Genomic DNA, 24,205 nt, shown 5'->3' with positions numbered 1-24,205 from the left:
ATATATATATATATATATATATATATATATATATATATATATATATATATATATATATATATATATATATAAAATGCTCGAGTAGGAAGCTGAGATTCAGGCGCAAAGAGAGGACAGTATGCGTAACAGGCACTAGCAACAAGGAGGCTGATAGATAGGTCCTGACATATGATCCTGACCCACACTCCTAATCAGTAGGTGGCTGTAATGCCCCTAAAAGTTGTTTGCCAACTGCCAGTAAAACTGAAGAAGAAGAAGAAGAAGCAAGGCTGATGCCAGCAGGCTCCAAGGAAACTTCAAGTTTTAAAAGGTATATAAGTTTTCAGAGCTGGTGCTTTTCAGTTTTTATTGCATCTCTGAGAGATTTTTGTGAACAACTTGTTGTTCTGCTCCACAGATGCTGTTTTAAAACAGTTTCCTATAAGCCCAAGGAAGCTGATGTCAGAAAATCTATCAACAGTAGAATCTGCGAGCTAATGGCATTAAGACACCAGGTGAAGAGCAAAAGCATGGGTATGTAAGTGGTTTACATCAGTGAAGAACCAAGGTGGACTCCTAACCAGGATAATGGACTGTTCTTTTGGCAAATGTTTTTTTTTTTTTGCTTTTTCACGGTTCCCAAACTTCTTGAAAGTTTGTTTATTATTTATTTGTTCATTATTGTCTGTGCATTTTGTTTATTGATATTGTCTTTATTGATATTGTCTTTATATTGTATAATGGCACTGCTGAAATTTTGAAATAATTTAAGTTGCTTCAATTTATATTTTGTATATTTTTTGTTTAATGGCACTCTTTTAAAATGTAATTTATGTAAATGCAATGCAACACATTTATGTAATGTAATGTAAAGCCAATCACTTTTCCTTTGACTGACCATATGCAAAACCTCTTGTGGTTTTAATAGGCCTATAGAGCTCTGTACATCAAATTGGGTTTAGTATCTGTGCCTGATTAAAAGAAAATAAAGGTGGCCTTTGATAGATTACCCATCAGTCTGTGTTAATATGTGGTGTAAATGTTTGTATATTGCAGGTTGCATATTTAAGTATTTATATATTTTAGATGTTTCATGTACATATACTGTATATATCCCAAATATATTCATACATTGTATGTGCATGTTCTCATATATGTACACATATTGTGCATACATTTACAATAAATATGTACATATATTTCCATCTAATTTTAAATATATGCAAAATGTATTCCACAATATATCAAACACATATCTACATATATATTTCCATATAGTTGTACATATATTTGAAATATATTCTACCATATAGTAAACATACATGTGACACTATATCTGTACATATATTGTTAATACATGTTCTCATATATGCACATATATTTCACATATTTTCCATCTAGTTTTACATATATGTAAAATGTATTCCACAAGATATCGAACACATATCTACATATATATTTCCATATAGTTGTACATATATTTGAAATATATTCTACCATATAGTAAACATACATGTGACACTATATCTGTACATATATTTTTAATACATATTCCCATATATGCACATATATTTCCCATATTATTTTACATATATTTAAAATGTATTCCACAATATATCGAACACATATCTACATATATTTCATGTATATTTCCATATAATTTTACATATATTTGAAATATATTCTACCATATAGTAAACATATATGTGAAACTATATCTCTACATATATTGTTAAAGTGGCAATAATTTGTATATTTTGCAATATACTGCAATATATTACACATATATAGAATATATGTACCATCAATATATTATTCCTTGTATTGCCAATGTATAATATATTGGAAAATGGAAAGTAAAATAATATATTGCAATATATTACAATATATTTCAAGTAATATATTGGTAAATATATTTTCCTTTCGTAAGGGTATTGTTCATTGTTGGTTTATGTTATCTAATGCATTAATTAATTGTTAAGAAATACTACCTCATTGTAAAGAGTTATCAAGTTTAATTTACTATTGAACCATAGATCTGTCTGTGTATTAGCACATGTACTTTGATTTTTTTTAACTGATTAAAATCATCCTGGTAAACATTTGATGACGTTTGTTGTGCCCAAAACAAAAAAGATATTATGAAGATTTTTTGAGGTTTTAAACTTACATTGAAATGGTTACCAGAAGTGCTGCTGTGAACGCAGCCTTAAGTGACAATACATAAAAAAATGATCCCATAATTTATTCACCCTCAAGCCATCCTCTATGTACATGATTATCTTTTATCAGACGAACACAAATAATAGTTAAATTAAAAAATGTCCTTGATCTTCCGAGTTTTATAACGGTAGAAAACCATTATAAGGGAACCAGGGAACAACTTCTGACTTTGAAGGAAGGATGCACCTTTTGGGCTTCAAAGATCCACACGGCTCCATGGATTAAATAAAGACACTAATATTATTATATGCCTTCATTATATGCTAGCTAGAGTATGTCTTTAAAGGGATAGTCACACAAAAATGAAAGTTCTGTCATCTTTTACTCCCCCTTAAACCTGTACAAATGTCACTGTTCTGCTGAACACAAAGGAAGATATTTTAGAGAAATCTGGGGCACCATTCACAAATTATTTTTTAATGTCAATATTGTCAATGGTGTCCCAGATCTGCTTTGTTACAAACATTCTTCAAAATATCTTTGTCTTCAGCAGATCAAGGTTTGGAACTACTTGAGGATGAGTAAATAATGATAAAATTTAAATTTTGGAGGGGTAAACTATCCCTTTAAAGAAAATAAATACATCCGCGGAAAAATTTAAAAACTTTTTTCCCCTAAATTTACTACTATTCATATGTATCTGTTTAAGTCAAGTTATATTTTTGTGTCATCCTATGAACTACCGTCAACATTTCTGCCTTCTGTCTTATATTTGCAGAAAACTGAGACCAGACAAACTAACAAAAATATGCAGTCTTTTCAGATCTTGAATATACATTTTAAACAACACAAGACTTTTTTTTGCTAAAAACAATGTTTTAGCAACAAATAAAAAATTATTATTTGATGGAATAACATTTCATCACATTTTTTCATGTGTCTAATCATGCTCTCAGTCTTTTACATTGCTGTTGACTATATTGTCACTCCTGAGGTTTGCTTTTGTTGGGATTCAACAAGCACTGGACTGAAATGCATGGTCACATTTTTTTTCTGTGGTTGTATTATGTATTTGATTTATAGTACAAGCTGTAATGATAAGTGTGGATTACAGTTGTGTCCTCTCAGAAGTCGAAATTACTCTCTACTGCCCAGCAAACACAGAATTTATTTATATAACACAGTTATTTTTTTGGGAACCAAATAACATTCTGGGAATGTTTTTATTTTTAGGGTTTTTTTTGCTACCATAAAATAAAGTTCCCATAACGTTGCAGGGTAATAACTTTTAAAATAACATAAAAGAACAACTTAAAAAAATTCTTTTTTTGGGGGGAACCATAAAATAACGTTCCCATAACGTTGCAGGGTGGTTATTTTTAAATAAAGTAAAAAGAACTTTAAAAGAACGTTCTCTAATGGTTATTTATTATTATTGTTATATTTTTTAGGAAACTAAGTAAAAAACATAATTGAACCCAGGACATTATTCCTTTACTGTGCACACATCTGATATGAGCGTGCTCCTCTGCAAGCGCTGACCCCGAGTTCGTCACGAGTACCCGCTTTCTCTTGTACTCAGCTAAAAAACCGCGAATTCACGCAATAAAAAAAAGTGTCATTTCGATTTTACCTCAGAGACCAAGATTATTTTAGCGATTTCTTTTTCCTTTTTTATTTAGTAACTTCTATATGTAAAAACGAAAATACATGTTGATTTCTATGAAGAGAAGCTTTTGTAAAAACGGAGAGCTAGGCGGCTAACGTTAACTGCTGTGGTAAGATCTTTTAATCTAAAGTGAATTAAATGTTTATATATTTGTCAACACGTTTTACCTCAGAGTCTAACATTATTCTAGCGGTTTCTATTTTCTTTCTTCATTTAGTAATTTACATGTGAGAACTAAAATATATTTTAGTGTTTCTCGTAAGTTAAACTAATCTAAAAATAACGTTGACCTGCCGTTTTAATTTTAACAGAAATGATTCACAGGTTCTTTGCTGTTTGTTTTCGCACTGCGTTACAGGATCTTGATCTCTGCTCCAAGAACCTGTGGTGGCTGTTACAGATGTATAAGCAGTACTTACAAGGTTTTATCCAATTGCTTCAGTGGTAAGTCATTTTATCAAGAATGTAATATTGTGTTTTATTTACATTATTAGTTTAGTAGTATGAAATGATAAACATCCAGTGATGCTTTGTAATTGGTCATGGTTGCCATCTTTGGCTCCCAGGCTGGACTGAGATGAATAAAAAATCATTAACATTGCCATTTTTAATTTATCATCTTATTTATTTCTCTTTAACTTGATCTTCCTGCTTCGATGCACATATTTTTCTCTCTTTGGCCATACACTGCACAGTATAATATTTTCATATGTAGTGTGCCAGGTGTCTAATCTAACAAGAAGCAAAGACAAGCAGTGTTAGGACTTAAATACAGGGACAACATGAAGTGTACCGTCCGGTGAAGATTCAAAACACAAAAATGCCATTATGTTCAGAAACATGATGTGTTAAGTCTATCTAATCCACAGAATAATGTAAGATCATACTTGAACATGTGAGATTTGGCGGTGGAGTCTCTGTGCATCTAGGCAGAGATTTCTTTACATGAACTAAACAGCAGTGTCTTAACCGCGTACATCACAAGCCGCATGACAGGTAATAAGAAACATGTAAATGTGGATTAAAAATAAAGCACATCTGGCAGCGTGTTGAGCTCAATTAATTACAATTAAAGTTTAACTGGATTGCTACCGTATTTTTGACAAAAACATTAGATATTTTATCCAAGTCAGCGGATAATGGTTTAGCACGTCCTCAGATGCTTCTTTAAATATTAATACCAGTCCAGAAAGTATTAGGTTTTTATTTAACATTTAGGCATTTAGCAGATGCTTCTGTCCAAAGATTAGGAAACAATAAAAGTGATGCGTCATAGTGAGGCAATAGTACAAAAGGTGCTTAAGTAGTTTTCACTATTTCGAAACAATACCTGTTGAGAAAAAAGAAAGAGCTAGTTTAATAAATCCCGTCTCCCAACCCGAGGTACTGGGGAGCTTTAGTTAGTATAGAGGCTATTCAAATGCTGCCACCACCTTTAATTATAACCTGCTCATGTTCAGGGGAGAACGCAACACACACAGCTAGCAAAAATACACTTTATTATAAAATAGCACCTCAGTAGTTCTTGTTGATATATCCTGTCTCAGTTAAATATCATACACTGGTCAGCTCAAATCATCAAAATACACACTATAAAATCAACCCAGTATATATTTTAAGTCCACAGCACACAGTCATTAGTGTCAAAAAGCATACACAGCACACTTTTAACAGACCTCCCCAAATACAAACCCCCTGCCCATATGTGAACCCTTACAATTAGAGTTTACCGACATATAAAGAGAAAAAGTAAGTGCATTTGCAGCTAAGCACAACAATAACAAACACTTTAAATCATGTATAAATAAAAGACGGACTTCTTTGCCAGTGTCTAATGACACTCTACATTACCCACCCTCATAAACCTGGACTCCCTAAGAGTGCCTAAGATGTTACAGTGTAGTCCTTAAACCAAACAGGGGGTTGTCGTATACACCCTGGTCGCCCCCCTTCAGTAATATGGTCTTTTGCAGATTCTACAAGCCACCCTATCAGACTCCATTCCCAGGACATTACTTCCTACCACCTCTGGATATAAAGACTGAAACAAGCAAACGCAATCAAATCATCCAGGTCACCCCCTTTCCCAATAATGGATGAAGCAAGCGTAAGGAGTATCCTAGGGGAGGAGACCCCCTCCGCAGCTGGAATATTAGACCATGTCGTGCCTCTGCCGGCTGATCAGATGTTACAATACTTGAAGTCACAGTAGGCAGCCCCAATACAGCTGACATCCTCGCAGCCATACCACTGAAGGAGACCCCCTCTGGTTCCCAACAACAGGAGGGAGATCCTATGGCCGTGATCGTCGAAACACCCAGCTAAATACGAACCGTGGACTCTCGCCTCTTTTCCTTCTGGTCAGAATAGGTGAATACGCTTGGTCAGCCACGGTCTCCAAATTACCCCCAGAGGAGGAAGACTTTGAGGAAAGGGAGTCTTCATCTCATCGTGAGCTTTCTCCAAGCAGTGGCTCCCTCACTTTAGGGGAACATAAGACTGCACTGTAAATATAAAAAATCCCCATTAAAAAGTGTTTGTTATAGATTTCTATACTCTTTGCATCTGTCTCATATATTAATCTGTATGATTAAGGGAAATGATTTACTTATTGTTTCTGCTTCTCTCTTATCAGGACATCCTCTGTTGTGGAAAGCGAGTCACTCACAGAGGAGTATAGTGCCGACCGGTCGATCCACAGCCTGCCATCAGCCTCAGATTGAGGTGACCGATGGTGATGTGGAGAAGCCAGAAGAGAGCGTCTCCATGGAGCCATCATCAGCTTCCCCTGAAGGGTGTGGGTGCACTTCATTTTTGTTCATATTAGTGAAAATAATACTAAAGCATAAACTTATGTTGTTATGAATATGAAATGGTACGTCAACAAACCAGTCGGTGGTGTTTTATTTAACCTCTCTGCTTTGTTCTCAGCAGCTTTTCCAACGTGGCATGATCTGTGGTACACAGTGGAACCTGAAGAGTCTACATTATCATCTCCTCCAGCAGAATCAGTCTACACACCTCAGGTGAGATTCTGTCAGCTTGTGTTCTCTTTAAAGATGTTGTATAGAGTCTTGTGAATATCTATGATCACAAAAGAGTAAAATAATCAACTTTAAATGTTTGAGCACAACACCCTCATTTAGGGGAAGAGCAGGATGTGGAGGTCAGCCCAAAGAAGGACAGACTGACAGCATGCGGTAGTCTGAATCAAGCGCTGTGCTCCTTCCTCACAGGTAGATTTATAACAGAACCCTGAGAAAAAAAATCAATTTAAAAGTTCTTTAATATACATGGATTAAATCTGTTTGTTTTAATTACAGCTTTAATTAGGGAACGATCAGATCAGGGTGTGGAGGTAAAGCCAAAGAAGGACAGACTGTGTGCTTCCAGTACTGTATCACAGCAAGTTTTGCTAGTTATTTCTGTTTCAGCCTTAACCTTTGTGCTATTAGAATTTGCAGCATTTTGGTTTGACACAAATTTCTGATGCTTGATTTTTCTAGAAATGTTTCTTACCGTACTCTTTTATGTATTTATAGAAGTTCACCTGCTCTTGCTCAAGCCCAGACGTCTCTTTCCTCACAGGTAGATTTATACCAAAACCCAGAACAAAAATAGTCAATTTGAATTATAAATTAGTTTTCATATAAATTTATTAAATATCTTACGATGGACAGGTGGGTTCTTCGGCTACGAAGAGAAGGGCGGTGGGGTCTGAAGCTGATTGACCTTTACAGGTTTATCGAAAGGTATGGGTAACTTTTTTTGTGGGTGAGGTATCTGTTTGTCCTGTGGGGGGAAAAAAAAATGTGTTGAACAGTTTAAAGTGTAAAGAGCAGTAACTTTAGTTTCTGGACTGGTGAATGTAAACCAGCGTCTGGAAAAGATTTAGGGCCAGATTTACTAAACGGGCCAAATTAATGTGAGAGCGCAATTCCCAAATAGCGCAGATGGGAGTGGTAATATCTGCGGGATATATTCACTAAAAAGGCGCAAATTAAATAACACAGACGCAGCAGCTGATTTTCTTAAGGTCCAGGGCAATCTCTACTAAAAGCAGCGCAAATTAGTTTAGGGTCGCAAATAGAAGCTGATGCTCCTGCAGGTGCGGGTGATCTGTTAACGCCTGATGCGCTTGAGTTCAGCACCACGGAAATCGCAGGTGAAAATGCGGGGTGTGAAATCCCAACTAACACGGCAAAGAAAAAATGAAGTTGTACAAGAAGTTTTAAAACACTGGGTATTGTGTGACTTCTCCTAGTGAATCCTCTTTTATTTCCTTATATAATAATGCTTTGCAAACAATATTTTTGAATAATATGTTCCTCTGGCTCTGTTTTATGTTTGCGCTCTCTGATCTCGAGCCTCCTATATCAGCAACAATCGCAGCCATTTTAAGTGCAAATGGTTTCATTTTTTGTCTTTAAATAATGGCACAAATACCAGTAATATCACACATGCAAACAACATGCAAGTAAATCGTGTTGTGTGAATCATTTAAATACTCTTCCCCAATAAATTTTGCGTCTGAAACTTCCAAAAATGTATATGCAATAAGGTCAATCACAAAAATAACTAGCCCACGCCTTTTCGCGCTAATTGTTCACTGTAATAATCCCCACACTCATTATTTAATGCCAAAATTATGGTTTGCGCTGGCGCAAGCTGTTATTAAATCTGAACTTTAAAATGCTGCTACAGCATCTGTCAGAAATATATATATATATTTTTTTTTGCACAATTGTAGTAACAGTAGTGAACTAGTACTGTAGATGTCATACAATTCATACTGATCTATCTGTTTAAACACTGAATGATAGATTCAGTACACTCCGCTTTTCAAGTTCAAATCCTCCCATGCTAATCTACTACCTCTCCTGAAAGCACATTCACTGCTAGTTGTCTTGCTGTTGATTTTAAATAAACGTAGAGCAAATAGCTAATCAGTGTCTTGTTTATTTAAACGCCGGTTTCACATCGCAAGCGGGAGCACTGAGCAGCGCGTCTGCCGCGCGTGGCCAATCTGGCCTTTGTGCTTTTACACCGGCTGCGTTTGCAGCGCATAATGTGCAGTTTAATAACAGTATGCAAATCTCAAATTCACATTACTTTATTTTACATGCATTTATGAGCAAAACCTCTTCAAGTCTTTTTAATCCACATTGTTTTCGTGCTGTTCTAGTCCGTGTAATGACAGATATAGACACAATTAAAAGCCCATGGGACAAATCTGTTTCTCTGAAGATTATTACGATAATGATAGATATAGGATTCATTTATGCTGGGCAGAGTGACAGCGCAGTTTTTTTGCAACAGTGTATTTTTTAAATATTTCATTGCTTTCTGTTAATTGCTTAAAGGCATTACTGTTTAAAACACACTTGGCATCACATTCATGATTTTAGGTAAAATGACACTTTCGCGTCAATCCACGAGCATTTAAACGAGCAAAACGCCCTCCACAGACGGTTATGTTACGAACCGTCACATTTGACTCACGTCATAACCGTCATCACCAATTCTGAAACCGGCACACCCCTAGGGCCTATTCTCACCTTGAAAATGGGTCGACCGTCTTTCTATACAGAAAAGATCGACCACTCATTTGGATTCGACCAGATGTCCCAGGAGAGGACCAGGAGCCGCCATTCCTGGAGCCGCCACCAGCTGCAGTCGCAACCATTGCTGCTGCTCCACAGGTGGAGGAGGCTCTCATTGGGTGTGCATCACCTCCTCTTGCGGTGCAGACATCAGAGGAGACTTGTAAGTTCATATATTTTACACTGTAATCTTCCATCTGTAGGTTGTAAGTCCAACAATATAATAATTATTTGTAGCTTTGTAACTTTTTGCTGTTTTTAACATTGCATGCCTTTAGCACAACCGACACTGAGTCTCACATTGGCACTTCTAGACAGTATGCTGAATTGAAGGATGATCCTTAACTAATTTCTGTGCTTTTCACTTACAGGCCCAGATGAGAAAGCCATGACTGAGGAAGACATTGTGGAGAGGGAGTCGTCTTCCTCTGATCACGTGCTGTCTCCAGGCAGTGGCTCCCCGACTAAAGGGTAACATAAGACTGCATAGTAAATTTAAAGAATTCCCATAGAAAGTGTTTGTTATAGATTTTTACTCTTTGCTTGTCTGTTATATATCAGTGTTGTCAATTTGCATGATTACGGGAAATTATTTACTTTTTGTTTCTCTTGTATCAGGAAATCCTCTGATGTGGAGGAGCCAGAAGAGGGCCAGGAGCCGCCATCCCTGGAGTCGCCACCAGCTGCAGTCGCTACCATTACTGCTGCATCACAGGTGGAGGAGGCTCTCATTGGGTGTGCATCACCTCCTCTTGCGGTGCAAGCATCAGAGGAGACTTGTAAGTTCATATATTTTACACTGTAATCTGCCATCTGTAGGTTTTAAGTCCAACAATATTTTATAACAATATAATAATTATTTGTAGCTTTGTAACTTTTTGCTGTTTTTGACATTGCATGCCTTTAGCACAACCGACACTGAGTCTCACATTGGCATTTCTGGACAGTATGCTGGATTGAAGGATGATCCTTAACTGCTTTCTGTGCTTTTCACTTACAGGCCCAGATGAGAAAGCCATGACTGAGGAAGACATTGTGGAGAGGGAGTCGTCTTCCTCTGATCATGAGCTGTCTCCAGGCAGTGGCTCCCTGACTAAAGGGTAACATAAGACTGCAGAATAAAATAAGAATACACCTCAAAAGTATAGCGCAGTGCTTTAGGGTATGCAAGGTTGAGGGCATAAATCAACCCCATAAGTAGTGCACAAGCTTTAGCAACGTTGTGACATCCTGGTAGGATCTCCTGGCCACCAGAATCTTAAGGATGTGTTGCATGTTGTCACTGCGATTATCCTCCTGTATATAATTAACAAGAAATATTACTTGATTTGTACTGGTAAAACAGTCTTCAAATAGTTTAGTAGAACATGGCATTAGATTAACAATGTATGTGCCTCTTAATTAAGGCTTAACTTTATGGTAACACAATTTTAAAATGTTTTGCAAAAAAGCTTTACCAGACATTCGTCAAAAAGCTCCTCTTCTTTTTCGCCAAGGTACAGTATGAGGCTCCGGATAATAGCTTCACGTCTCAGTTCAATGCTTTGGTTCTGTTAAGAGAATAATGTTAACAACACATTCAGAACTGTGCCAAAGTCTTAGGCATGCTAGTATTTTACCCCCCAAAAGAGGATTTAAGCCAGTTAAGGTCAATTTTACTTTATCACTTTTAGGTTTATCCCATCCCATGAAGTCACCTTGTTCTATGTATCGCCAGATTTTTGACAGTTTACAAAAAAGCACAATGTCTTAGTCTACAAGCTAAGACCAACTAATTGACCTCTTAAGTCAGTTATGGCATTGTACAAAGTACTTCATTAATAAAATTGTATAAGTGGACTAATGAGTGAGGATTGATGCTGTATATGTGCACAGTGTGTGTGAGACAGTACACCTATCATCATGAATAAAGTGAACAATAAAAAACATACCTGACTAAGTTTGTCCAAGTGCGGCCTTAGCTTTGTCCCTACAATGCCTCCCTTAAGCTTCATGAGGGCAATAAGTTTGGGTGTGTAGAGATCAAGTACATGAAGCTCTGCTCTAGAGAAAGTGTAGTTATTCTTCTGAATTCCTCTTTCACCTGAAAAGATATGAATAATAAAGTTATTGTTACTGCCAGTGCCACAACATTTAAGGGGTAACATTTCAGGGGTTAGATTTACATACCTCAGCTTCACAAAATAAGGCAGGCCATCTATTTTTAAAGGAATAGTCTACTCATTTTCAACATTAAAATATGTTATTACCACAACCAAGAATTGTTGATACATCCCTCCACCATCTGTGTGCGTGCACGCAAGCGCCGGAGCGCGCCGCGACGCTTCGATAGCATTTAGCTTAGCCCCATTCATTCAATGGTACCATTTAGAGACAAAGTCAGAAGTGACCAAACACACCAACGCTCCCCCCATTCAAGACGAGTAGCCACACGAGCAAGCTTGGTGGCACAAAACAAAACGCAGCACTTTTCCAAGCAGATTCAAAAGAGGAACTATATTTTATGGCGTAATAGCACTTATGGGAGTACTTGGACTCGGCGCAGTAACACCCTCCCTCTCCCATTATGAGAGGGAGAAGGGGAGCGGACTTTTCAGGCGAGTCGAAGTACTCCCAAAAGTGCTACCACGCCACAAAATATAGCTAAGTCCGCTTGGAAAAGCGCTGCGTTTTGTTTTGTACCACCAAACTACTCGTCTTAAATAGGAAAAACGTTGATGTGTTTGGTCACTTCTAACTTTATCTCTAAATGGTACCATTGAATGAATGGGGCTAAGCTAAATGCTATCGTAGCGTCGCAGCGCGCTCCAGCGCCTACGTGCACACACACAGATGACAGAGGGACGACCCAACAGTTCCCAGCCAAGGCAACAACACATTCCAATATTGAAAATGAGTAGACTATTCCTCTAACGATTAACATTGGCTGCTAACGTATATATTGCATTTTTAAGTAGACGCTATCTGACTAAGCTTGCGCTATTAAATAATAATAATAATAACTTTATTTTATATAGCGCCTTTAAAATCAGCATCTCAAAGCGCTTCACATAAAAAGAGAGGAAATTAAAAAGAGCACATAACATGACAGGTATTAAAACTAAACATACCAAGGTAAAAGCCAATTAACAATAAACAAAATAATCACATAAAAGCTACTCTAAAAAAGTACGTTTTAAGGTGGGATTTAAAAATACCCAGGGATTCTGCATTCCTAATCTCTGAGGGCAAAGAATTCCACAATTTAGGAGCCACACAAGTAAAAGCCCGATCACCCATAGTTTTTAGGCTTGTTGTTTTGACCGTTAAAAGACCAGCTTCAGAAGAGCGTAGAGCACGTGTAGGAGTGTAAGGGATTAAAAGCTCACGCAGATATTGGGGGGCCAAATTGTTTAGGGCCTTATAGGTGAGCAAAAGGATTTTAAAATCAATACGAAAACTGACAGGGAGCCAGTGCAATTTTTCCAGGGTAGGTGTAATGTGCTCCCTTGTACTGGTCCCAGTCAGAATTCTAGCCGCAGAATTTTGTACCAACTGTAGTTTGTTAAGGGTAGCTTTAGGAACTCCAGCCAGCAAGGCATTACAGTAGTCAATACGTGAAAAAACAAAAGTGTTGATTAACTTTTCGGCCACAGGGAAAGTCAGCATAGGACGCAGTTTGGCAATGTTTCTAAGATAAAAAAATTATGTTTTAACAGTTTTACGAACATGATCATCAAATGTTAAATTGGCGTCAAAAATCACTCCCAAATTTTTCAATTTAGTTTGGAATTGCAAAGCAGAGCCATCCACACATAATGTTACGGACTCTGCTTTGCGCAACTGATGAGGCGAACCGACAATCATCACTTCTGTCTTGTCACTATTTAGACACAGAAAATTGTCAGACATCCATTTCTTAACATCAATAAGACATTGAGAAAGAAAAGACACAGTCATAGTGGTATTTGGTTTTGAATGTATATAAATCTGAGTATCATCGGCATAAAAGTGATAGTTAAGACCAAGTGACTTTAAAAGCCGGCCAAGTGGGAAAATGTAAATATTAAAAAGCAATGGGCCCAAGACTGATCCTTGAGGAACACCCGATTGCACCATACCGACCTCAGACTTGCAGTCACCCATCACAACAAACTGCTTACGATCAGAGAGGTAGGACTTAAACCACTTTAATGCAGAATCAGAAACGCCAAATATAGTCTCTAACCGGGTGATTAAAATAGAATGATCTATAGTGTCAAAAGCAGCACTAAGATCAAGAAGAATCAGAATAGATAAACAACCAGAATCAGAAGCCATCAACAAGTCATTAGTAACCTTAACTAACGCTGTTTTAGTACTGTGGAGTTTACGGAATCCAGACTGAAGTGGCTCAAAAAGATTGTTAGTGGAAAGATGAGAAAGCAGTTGGGAAGCCACTGTTTGTTCTAAATTTTTGGCGAGGAATGGAAGATTAGAAATTAGAAATTTAATGTGCACTTCTGGTTTACGATACCTCCGAGTTGTCCTAGACGCGACGCTGCGTGGGGCTGAACTGCACGTCTAGGGTGCGACCCCCTTTACCCGCTCTGTTGAGACGTTATAATAAACGCATTTTAAAAATATTTAAACCTCCTCATTTGCAAGTTTAAATTTAATCCCTAACTGAGATTTAAAGTAATGGAGCAACAGGATTAAATCTAGATTTACTGTAAAATTTAAACCTGGATCAAAATGACAGTTTAAATGTAACCCTGATTATTTTTAAACAGGTTTAAAGTTTGGTGCAACAGAATTATTAAATAAGCTTTGATTTAAATCAGATTTAGGCCTAATCCTTGTTGGTGCAACCTAGAGATGCGCGGTTGGCGGTTACAGCCGCGGACTCCGCGGATAAACCGCGGATCGGGCGGATGACGTGACGAAAAATAATATTTTAATTAAATTCGGGCGGGTGGCGGATCGACTGCTTGTTATTAGCTTTGTCCTTCAAAACATGCGACCTTAAAGGTGAGCACTATTTCTATCAAGGTGGCAGGCTCAGAAGTTCGCGAAGAGAACTGAAATGAGACGGTCTAGCCTTCTGAGGACCCATAATTTGGGTCACCTGTTGCAGGCGCCCCCAGTAGCGCCCATCGCGCCTGTCAGCAATAAACAGCGGAGACATTTCTGACTTATTAAAATAAATATGTAATCAGAAAAATATGAATTTATTTTAGAAAATATGACACATTGATGTAGATTAAACTATTCAACAACAGTATATCAAATAATCAACCTTAGAAATATACGCACATAAACCGAATAATATTAACACAAAACATAACTTATAATACTAAAACAGTGACAAGAAAAAGTTTTCTAAATACACGTTTATTTAATAAAGGTTTTAATTGTTTGGGATAGCCTCGGCTGTTAAGGATCCATTCGTTCTATCATTAACAGCGCGGAGAAATGAGGCACATTTCGACACAGCTCTTATCAACGCCGGCGAAGGAGGTACGTGGCAAACTCAAAAAAATGAGAATTAAAAACAAAGGAAATAAAAGGTCAGAAAAGGGTTGCCTGGAATAAGTTTTACAAAGTGGAAAATCAGGATGACACCAGTACAGACTATGTAATTTGTGCGTTTAATTTAGGCTATTTATTTATTTATTTTGTCCCATGTCATGTGCGCCGATCGGAGACTGGTCTTTATGATTTAAAAAGAAAGCATTCAAGTGAACAGTACTAAACAAACTTGAAGCAAAAATAAATTTCAGCAAATGCAAACTTCAATCAAACATAGTAAGAGGTGAAGTATAGCTTTAGCCTACAGAAATGCTTATTGCATAAATTTTTAAATGTGTGCGAGGTCCGTGCACGTCCTCCGCTAGCAACACAGAAATTGCTGAAATTGCTAAAAGCGCAAGCATTAAATATTAATGACGTTGAGTTTATTGTTTTTATTAATTTATATTCACAAAACTTATCAACAAAACATTGATTAAAATTAAGAGACATATTATCTGAAACGAAATTCATTTTAAAGTAGAAAACAAAACTTAAATTAAACTCGAAAATAATGTCTGACCCATTACAATTCTCCCTTCATATTGCCCTTTACAACGCCCTATATGGCGTTTAAAATTACAGTCTATCTTTCGTAATAAGCTAACTAAATTTAAACAAAACATAAACACATTACAACAATATTCAAACCCAACAATACTCAAACATAAATATAAAATAGACATTATCTATGATGATACATGTTAAAACAATCCGATATAGCGTGTATAATAGCTGGTTGGTAGATGTTTACTATTTTTGTCAAAACCTCTGTTGCAAACCTTCATTTACCTGAATAAAATAATTTTTACTTTGAAAATGATGCGCTGTCACGTTAACATCAGCTGTTCGTTTACATAAGACTCCATCTACATTTACACTCAGCGCAACGTCTGAGTTCTCAAACTAAAACAGGGTCTGCAGCATTGACGACCGAATCCTTTTATGAGGGTCGAAAACAGTGATGTAGTGTAGATGAAAGGCGTAAACGTAGCAAAAGTAACGCGTTTTAAAGGATAAACGCATTAATGTAAACATAGCCTGAGTTCACTGCTTATATTCTAGGGCTTTCTAGTCTCGCGGCTGTCATCAGCAGCGGCTGTCATCAGCAGCGCCTTGCATCGCCCAGTCAGCGGATGGCGGGCGGGTGCGGTTTTGAAAACGGGTCAGAAACGTTGGTGCGGATGGATGGCGGACGGATGATGAGTTTTGTGATGCGGTTGCGGATGAAATAATAGCCCATCCGCGCATCTATAGTGCAACCCACCCTTAATGTGTTTGTAGATTACAACATGCTTAAATTTTAATAGGGCTGCAAGATATAACTAAATGAACAAAGTATTGCAATGATTTGAATAACTATGATTGTAAGTAATCCTTAAAACAATTTAGGCAGAAAGATAACAAAGACTGACAAGACTGAGATTGCTTTTCTAGAAGGAATGTGCATGTACTAGGGTTGTTGCGGTGACAGAATTTTCCCACTAGTAAATCAGCACATGACAAACCCACCGGGTGGGCAGGGCTTATAAATGTGCATGCAGACATGCGCATTTTACTTTCCCTTTTGAATTAGACGCAACTGTGTAAATGCAGCGCTTGCAATGCCAATGCAACAGCTGGTTTAATTAAGTGATTGAGTCAATGTGCGCAGGTACTACCGAAATATACTACCAAAAAATACTACCACTTATATTAAACATTATATATGTACATTATAACAAAAACGAGTAAGCACGCATCTTCTGGCATCGTCTGGTTGGTCAGCTCGCCTCGCATACTCTGACAGGAATAAATTAAATCTGACACCCGCTGCTCTGTGATGCACGTTGTGTGATGCGCTCTCTAACGAAACTAAATGATTTAATTACAAGAAAATATCAAAACGACAGTGAAAGACAGTGCCACGATGTGCAAGTGATCTAAACGGTGAGAGGCTGAAGCACCGTGTATCACGGTTATATACAAGCCTAGCATGTATATGCCAGTTAATAATTTATTTTAACACATTTTAATCATTTTCTCGTTGCATATTTTATTATTTAGCAAGTTTACATTTTCATTCCATGTTGTGCAGTCCTAATCAGAAATACAAATGTCTTAACAAGGTGTCACATAACACACGCCCTTCTGAAATTACCTAGTTTGAGCAGCAGATGTAGTGTTTCAAAGAAACCATTCGATCACCATTTACTGTATAAGCAGACAGTGGGTATGTGTTAGTGAGTTGTGACTGCTCAATCACCTTGTGGACTCCAACTTAAAGCATCGAAAATGCTCACAGTACCATGCACTTTGCAGTTTCATTACAAAGACCAAGCAGTCATGAACCACAATGATTTGTACTATCTCAGCAAAGTCAGGCAACCCACCAGTTGTGCCATATACCAAAATCATGCCAGTAGCATAACTGGTGCCTTGACATTCTGCAGTTTTAGTCACATGAACAATGGTCTCCGTAGGAAATTTCTGTGACAGAAAATCTTGTATACTCTCATTTATCACCTCTACTGGAAGTCTTGAGGTCTTTGACCAGGAGACCACAGGTTTTTTTACATCTGAAGTGTAAAGATGGTATGCAATCATCGACTGGTGTTTTTTTTGCCATGGACTTCAAAATGTTACGAAAACTGGCAGTTTGTAGGGGTGTGACGAGACACTTAATCCACGAGACGAGACGAGACACGAGAACGAGACGATATTTTTTACACTTTTTAAGAAACCCTCAATGATAAAATAAATGAATAAGAAACTGAATTCATGTTATTTTTAAATGTTTTAACTAATCAAGGACTGGCCCTAACAATTATTTTACTAACTGATAATGAAGTAATTTGTTATTTTTGGGTAATAAAAATAGACCCAAGTGATTTGTGGTCTATAAATAAAAAGCATTATGTATATGTTATAACAAATGCCTGCAGGGGGCGATAGTGGACTCGTCTTGCGGACTCTATCTTCACTTTCACTTTAGACGGAGAGAAACGCTTATTTTTAGCCAAACAATGTTTAAATCCATTTGAATATTTAATATACGTCCATTTCTTTACAATAGAAATGATACAGCTACTACCATTTTTGAGCAAGAACATGCAGACATTAAATCATGTAAACTCTGTGATGAGGGTGAGAGGTGCACAAACACGCAGGAGAGAGTGAGCGAGTGGAGTCCGGTTCTTCAAAGCAACTAAAAAGTAAACTTCCCTCACCACAACGTAAGGCCCGCCTCTCCCCTCATTCGATTGGTGCCTCGAAAGAAGCGAATGACGTAGGACGCTTCTCCGCTCTCAGCTTTCCTTCAAAGGCGCTTGCTGCGGCCGGCGGCAAAAACCGCAAGGCGCTCAGCGCGCATAAACAGAGCGGAAACGCTCCCTGCACATAGAATATTATTTAAAAAAGCCGCCTGCAACTGCCATAAACGCTTGTGGTGTAACTGGCCTCTAAAAGGGTCAAACAGAAAGCTGCATCCTCCGGAGGTCGCATATGCAGGCTGCATACGTCATCAAGGTTTATTTCAGATCATTAACTGAGCATTACATTCACAAGTCGTGAGCATATTACAACAATTTGCGATTAACTAAATAATTAGTAAACTTTATAATTGTTAATAGTCCCTAATAAGACAGTCTTTATGAAGTAAATGCAGATTACAAAAGCGACCTCCGAAGAATGCAGTCTTTTATTTGAGAAACGGCCAGCATTTCACCTCCACAAGAAATCTCGCGAGACACATTTAATCTTGCGACACCCCTAGCAGTTTGTCTTACTATCTTTTTAAAGAAGCAGTGCTTTGCTTCAAACCTCATTGTCCATAAAGACACTAATGGGCCAAACGCTTTAATGAGCTGTGGATAATGCTCTACAAAATGGTGTTTTGGAATCAATCACTCTTCTGGAAAAAGACTGCGAAATCTACATCTATGGTCTGCAATCAGGCTGTCCAGGTAACCTATGGTTTCATCTGTGAACACAGGTGACACAGCCAAGCCAACTCAACATCATCTTTGAGGCACATCAACAACTGCCATGCCTGTTCCTCTTCTGGCACTTTGTGTGCAATCATAAGTGGTAGCAGCCTCAGTAGGCACCAGTTTTCGTGAGCATTACCACCAATGCTTTTACGATTGGCAAAGGTTGCTGGTATTGCTTGGGGACAATTTGTCCTGTCTTTCCACTTGTATGGAAAGTGCTTGATGATTTTGTTGAGCTCTTCAAGAGAGATATATTTTTTCTTTATCAAGACAGCTAAACACAATGCCAATTCTAAAGGTACAATACCTTCAAATAAATCGTGCAGTACATCAGGTGGGTAACCGGTGGTCACATTAGAATAACTTAATTTTTGAGTAACTGCACAATGCGTTTTAACTCCGTGACTATGGTTGTTACTCGCTACTGCTACATCGACATCCAACTGATATTGCTGTTTTGTTCTACAAGGAAATTTTCCTGTCCTAACTTCAAGTTCTTGAAATTGTGACCGGTCTCCGATACAAAATCTGCAAACATATGAACCACTGAAACTTTCAACAAAACCTCCAAGGGAGTGAGCACCAAGGTTATCAGCAATCACAGAAAACACTGTGCCTTTTATTACTTTTCCCAAGTGAGGCACAAAAAGTCCATCCTCTTCCAAGCTTTTCAAATCCCTTAACAATGGCTCTAGCACTGCGGAATAGCCAAATTTCTTAACATCATCTGCCTTGCACAAGATACTCAAGTAAATTGATGATAATGCAGACCTTAATACAGATGAAATTTCAGCCAACACCCAGTAGACTCCTGTTACCTTGTGCTTTTTGCGAGAAGTTCCTAAAGGGTTACAAATTTCAAAATCATCACAGTATAGTAAAAGTAAAAGTCTTAACTCTTAACTTAAATTCATTTTCCTTGAAATTGGAAGCATCATGAAAACTGGCATACTGACAAGAACCACAGTGTCTTGCACTTTTGAACAGCTTATCCTGAATGTCACGGTTCTTTAGAATTTCTGACAAAGACTGCAAAATTGGTACATACTGGAATGTCCTTCCCTCTTTCTCATCAAGTATATACTCCACTGGCTCAACGATAGAGAAATGTTCCTTTAGATACCCATTTCGATTATGTGCTGTGGCGAGAGGACCTTCCTGACTGAATGCTGCTATAAGAGGATTTAACTTGCAAATATTATTTATTAGATCTGTGATCACCAGTTCTTCTACACTGCAGTTATGCTTTTTAAATGTGTTGTTGACAATGTCTTTGATTACAGGTGCAGATGTCGTACAAGTAATAAACTGAAGATCCCCTACAATTTCATCTATACATTTACTAGGCACATTTAAGATGCAGCCCAATTTAAGCAATAAGGAACCAAGCTGATCAACAACGACTTCACCCAAATCTACACCCTCTTCTACAGCTGCATCATCAAAACTAACATCACTTTCATCTAACAAACTACTAGATTCTATTGTCTGATTTGAGTATGTCTGAAATACTGTATTTTTAAAGTCTTCAAGGCAGTGAGGATTGTGCTTCCTACTTCTATGTGAAGCAAAAGTTGAATATATGTTGGTACTGTAGTCACAATCTCTAAAAACACAATGAACAGTTTCGTGCTTTTTGAGATGAACACCAAGGTGTTCAAAATACTGCCTCTCTGTGTGACAACTAAACAAATTACACACAAGACATGAAAATGAAACAGTTTGTCTTAACTGTTCTGTTTGTGTGTGGTGCCTAGACAAATGTGCACGAAGTGGCCCCCAACCTCTAAATGAGCACGGACAATCCAAGTACAAGCAGGGCACAGACCGGCCTTGACCAGTGTGTGGATGTTTTAATCTATAATGCAAAAAGTTCTACATGTTTTGATGTCTCAAATTTGCAATATTTGCATGGCCAGGACATAACATTAGAAGCCTACAGTTTCTCCTTAATGACACACCAGAAACCAGTGCTGAAAGTCAGGAGTGCTGAAAGTCGGGAGTGCTGAAAGTCAGGTGTGCTGAAAGTCAGGTGTGCTGAAAGTCAGGTGTGCTGAAAGTCAGGTGTGCTGAAAGTCAGGAGTCTGACATCTAATAATCCTGTAAATAAACAGACAAAATGTGTTATATTAAAACAACAGAATTAATAATAATAAATTAAACTACAGATAAATATAATTATAGCTGAAATATAATATGTAATCCGACATAGCTAAATCATACATCAACGACATCACCATATTGTACTGGGTAAACCGCTACAGAAGTGATTTTCTCTTTGTCTTAGGTTGTTTGATTAACATTAATGACACTTAAGTAGTTTAATTGAGGTTACTGTCTCTTTAAGACCAAATTGCAAATAGGCACAGACTGGTTTCTGATTGTAATCTATGCATACACTTAAGACATAAACAAATGTTTTTATTAGAAAAAGAATACTGTGGATATAATTTTGTTTGTATGTGCCCTGTCAATAACAGAATGATTTTATGTTCGCTTGTTTTTTTTAAACGAGTCTCTCTTGTGTGTGCACTATTGAGGGCACTTAAACGCGCGAGCACACAGAAACCGAGGGCGAATCCCAAACAGCGCAGCATAAACAGGCGCTCCACATGAAAACATTACGTTGTTTTTCATTGCTTTATTTGCCAAATGTATGCTAATGGACTACAGTATGAGCCACATTTGCGCGACTCTCTCTACAGTTTACACATCAAGAGTTCTGATCTTTGAAGGGCATAACTTACTGTGATGATCACGTCTGGACCGGACACATATAACCGCATGTGCCTCTGTGCGTTCAGAAAGCTGCTCAATTTAGCACCTTTTCTGCGGTTAAAATACATTTACACGCATAAATGTTGCTTCAGACAAGCGTGCAGGTCGCGGTTTCTGTTTGCATCATTACAACATTTCGGCCGCATTGTTTCGGTGATAAAAGTCTTTTGGCCAAAAATCGTCCGAAAATTTTGGGTGGCCGAATATTCGGTGCTAGCCTGACTACGTCAGACTTCGTACTTCCGCTAAATTTCATTATGCTTCTGTACTCAGTCTGAGATGCCTCCCATTCAAACCGTTTTCCTCCGGCATTGAGTCGGCCGACAAATCAATGAACAGAGGGCGGGCTGAGAGCCGTGACATAGACGCTAAGCGCCGAATCACGGTTGTAGTTTGTAGTGGACATGGAGGCACAGAAAGCTATTTGCTCTGTTGTGGAGAACCGGCACTTGCCAACTTAAGCCCGAACAAGAAAAGTGTTTGTTAAACATTTTGAATGGAGATTATGTTGTTGCCCTACTCACGACAGGTTTTGGGAAAAGTTTAATTTATCAACTTTACCGGTCGTCAGCGAGAAACTGTGTGCAGCACAGCTTGACGTGAAAAACGATCGAGAAATCATGGAAGGGAATTTCATTGTTCACAGTTAATGGTGGAGGACGCGTGGGCAAACATTCTTTGGTGACATTCCTGATTAACCAGAAAATAAGGTAGGAAGATTTAATTTACATGTGGTTATGGTTGTCTGGTGGAAGAGTTTGAGAGGAGAGAGGAGCGTTCCTCCCGTTAGACGTGAGTGGAAAGACACCGTAAGGATAATGTTCAACTAGCTCTGGCCCGATTTACTTTACATAATCTGCAAGTCGTTCATATCCATGTTAACTCCGGTATTTCGCTCGATGGGTTTGTTTTCACATCATACGTGTATTTTACAGCAGAGATTCGACGCGGCTGAGCCGACGCATAACGCACATCATATACTGTTAGATTATTTTGGTCAAAGCTGTGAGTGATAAGCACGCAAGACGGCAGAAGGTTGCTATGGTTATTTCTGTGTCAATCATCACATTTTCGGTAGTGAGTCTTGTTCCGTACAGACATGAAACGAACATTTGGGGGATTCACTCCCGCATTTAATGTGGTTGTCACTCCCAAAAGTTTGCAGTGTGTACGAGACACTGAGACATTTATTAATTTCTCATCTCAAGTTTATGCTGGTTTTTGTTACACATGATGCGGGCTCGACTGTACTCTGTATATTTTCAGAGTCCAAAATGTCCAAGTCCGTGTCAAGTCCGAGTACAGATTCACCCGAGTGCGTGACAAGTCCGAGTTCATTCAAAATTGTCCAAGTTCGAGTACCCCACCTCTAGTGTTTCGGCTTACGAGCAGACGCGCTGCGGAGTATATGAGCTTGGACAGACTCACGCTGTGTGCTTTCGGTTTAACATTTTTCCATCAGATAAGGATATAAACTTTTGTTTTGTGAATGTTTCTGGGCGCGTGCTTATTTCAAAGACATGTATCGGCTGACGAGCACAGAGCTGAGGCAGCTCGTCTGTGGAGATATTGTGCAGGGGACGCGTTTGTGTGGAGGATGCAGGGATAAACGGACGTCTGACTAAAGTGAGTGTTTCTATTTTCTTTGTTAAAGCTCTGCACTGCATCAGAACACATTCGACCTGGATTACTGTAGTAATGCTTTCACTCATTTACGACATCGTTGCCTGAATTATTTAGGTGATTTCAAATGTCAGCATTGGCTTTCAAGAGATTGTGCACCCCGCCTTTAAGAGAAACTGTGGAAAAGACAGGATTAACTTGAACAAATACCGTACCTCTGTTTACTAAGTAGTTATTATCAGTTCTCCATATGTTGTCGTCTTCTATCTAGACGAATCTGGATCCCATCCACATAAAGGCCAATTTATAGTCGTATAGCCTTTCGCTAAAAAAAAGTATGCCATTTTTTCACCTTTTCTGGCGCGCTCGACCTCGGGCCACAAACGCTGTCTCGCTGCTCTATCACCGGGTGTCAAGTCTTTCTTAAACTGCAGCTTCTTAGTCTGGTTAGAACCATAGACTGGACGTAGTGTCCGTAACGCCACCCATAGGTTTGTGAAGAGCATTTTTGAAGCTTAAAGTAGGCGGTGCCTATCGTTGCCATCTTGGCCATGCGTCATTCACGGATAACCGAAAATGGGTAAAGAGGCGGGACGTCGGTGAAGATGAGTTGGCTGGCTGCTGAAACCAACCACACCTAGCTTGATTCTAGTGACATCAGTGGCTGTTCACCCCTCACTCAAGTGCCACGCCCTTAATTGTGCAGTACTTTAGGCTTAATTATATAATCGCACGAGTTACAAAAAAAATCACCCCCTTTTGTATCAGGCTGTAACGTAAACATATTATTTTCTAGTGTAAAGTCGGGCTTTTTTACATGGAGGTCTATGGGAATTGACTCCCTTTTGGAGCCAGATTCTAGCAGCCAGCCGATGAATTTCAGTTTAATT

The 24,205-nt window shown here is 38.2% G+C and overlaps 1 protein-coding gene across 1 annotated transcript in view; it reads right to left on the bottom strand.

Annotated features, from left to right (window-relative positions):
* LOC129429211 (uncharacterized) overlaps positions 1-24,205 on the bottom strand; it is a 66,197-nt gene that overhangs the window by 27,838 nt on the left and 14,154 nt on the right. The window lies entirely within an intron of this gene.

Source organism: Misgurnus anguillicaudatus, chromosome 18 (assembly GCF_027580225.2).
Source record: "Misgurnus anguillicaudatus chromosome 18, ASM2758022v2, whole genome shotgun sequence".
Taxonomy (NCBI): Eukaryota; Metazoa; Chordata; class Actinopteri; order Cypriniformes; family Cobitidae; genus Misgurnus; species Misgurnus anguillicaudatus.
This window is presented reverse-complemented; position numbering and strand designations above follow the sequence as displayed.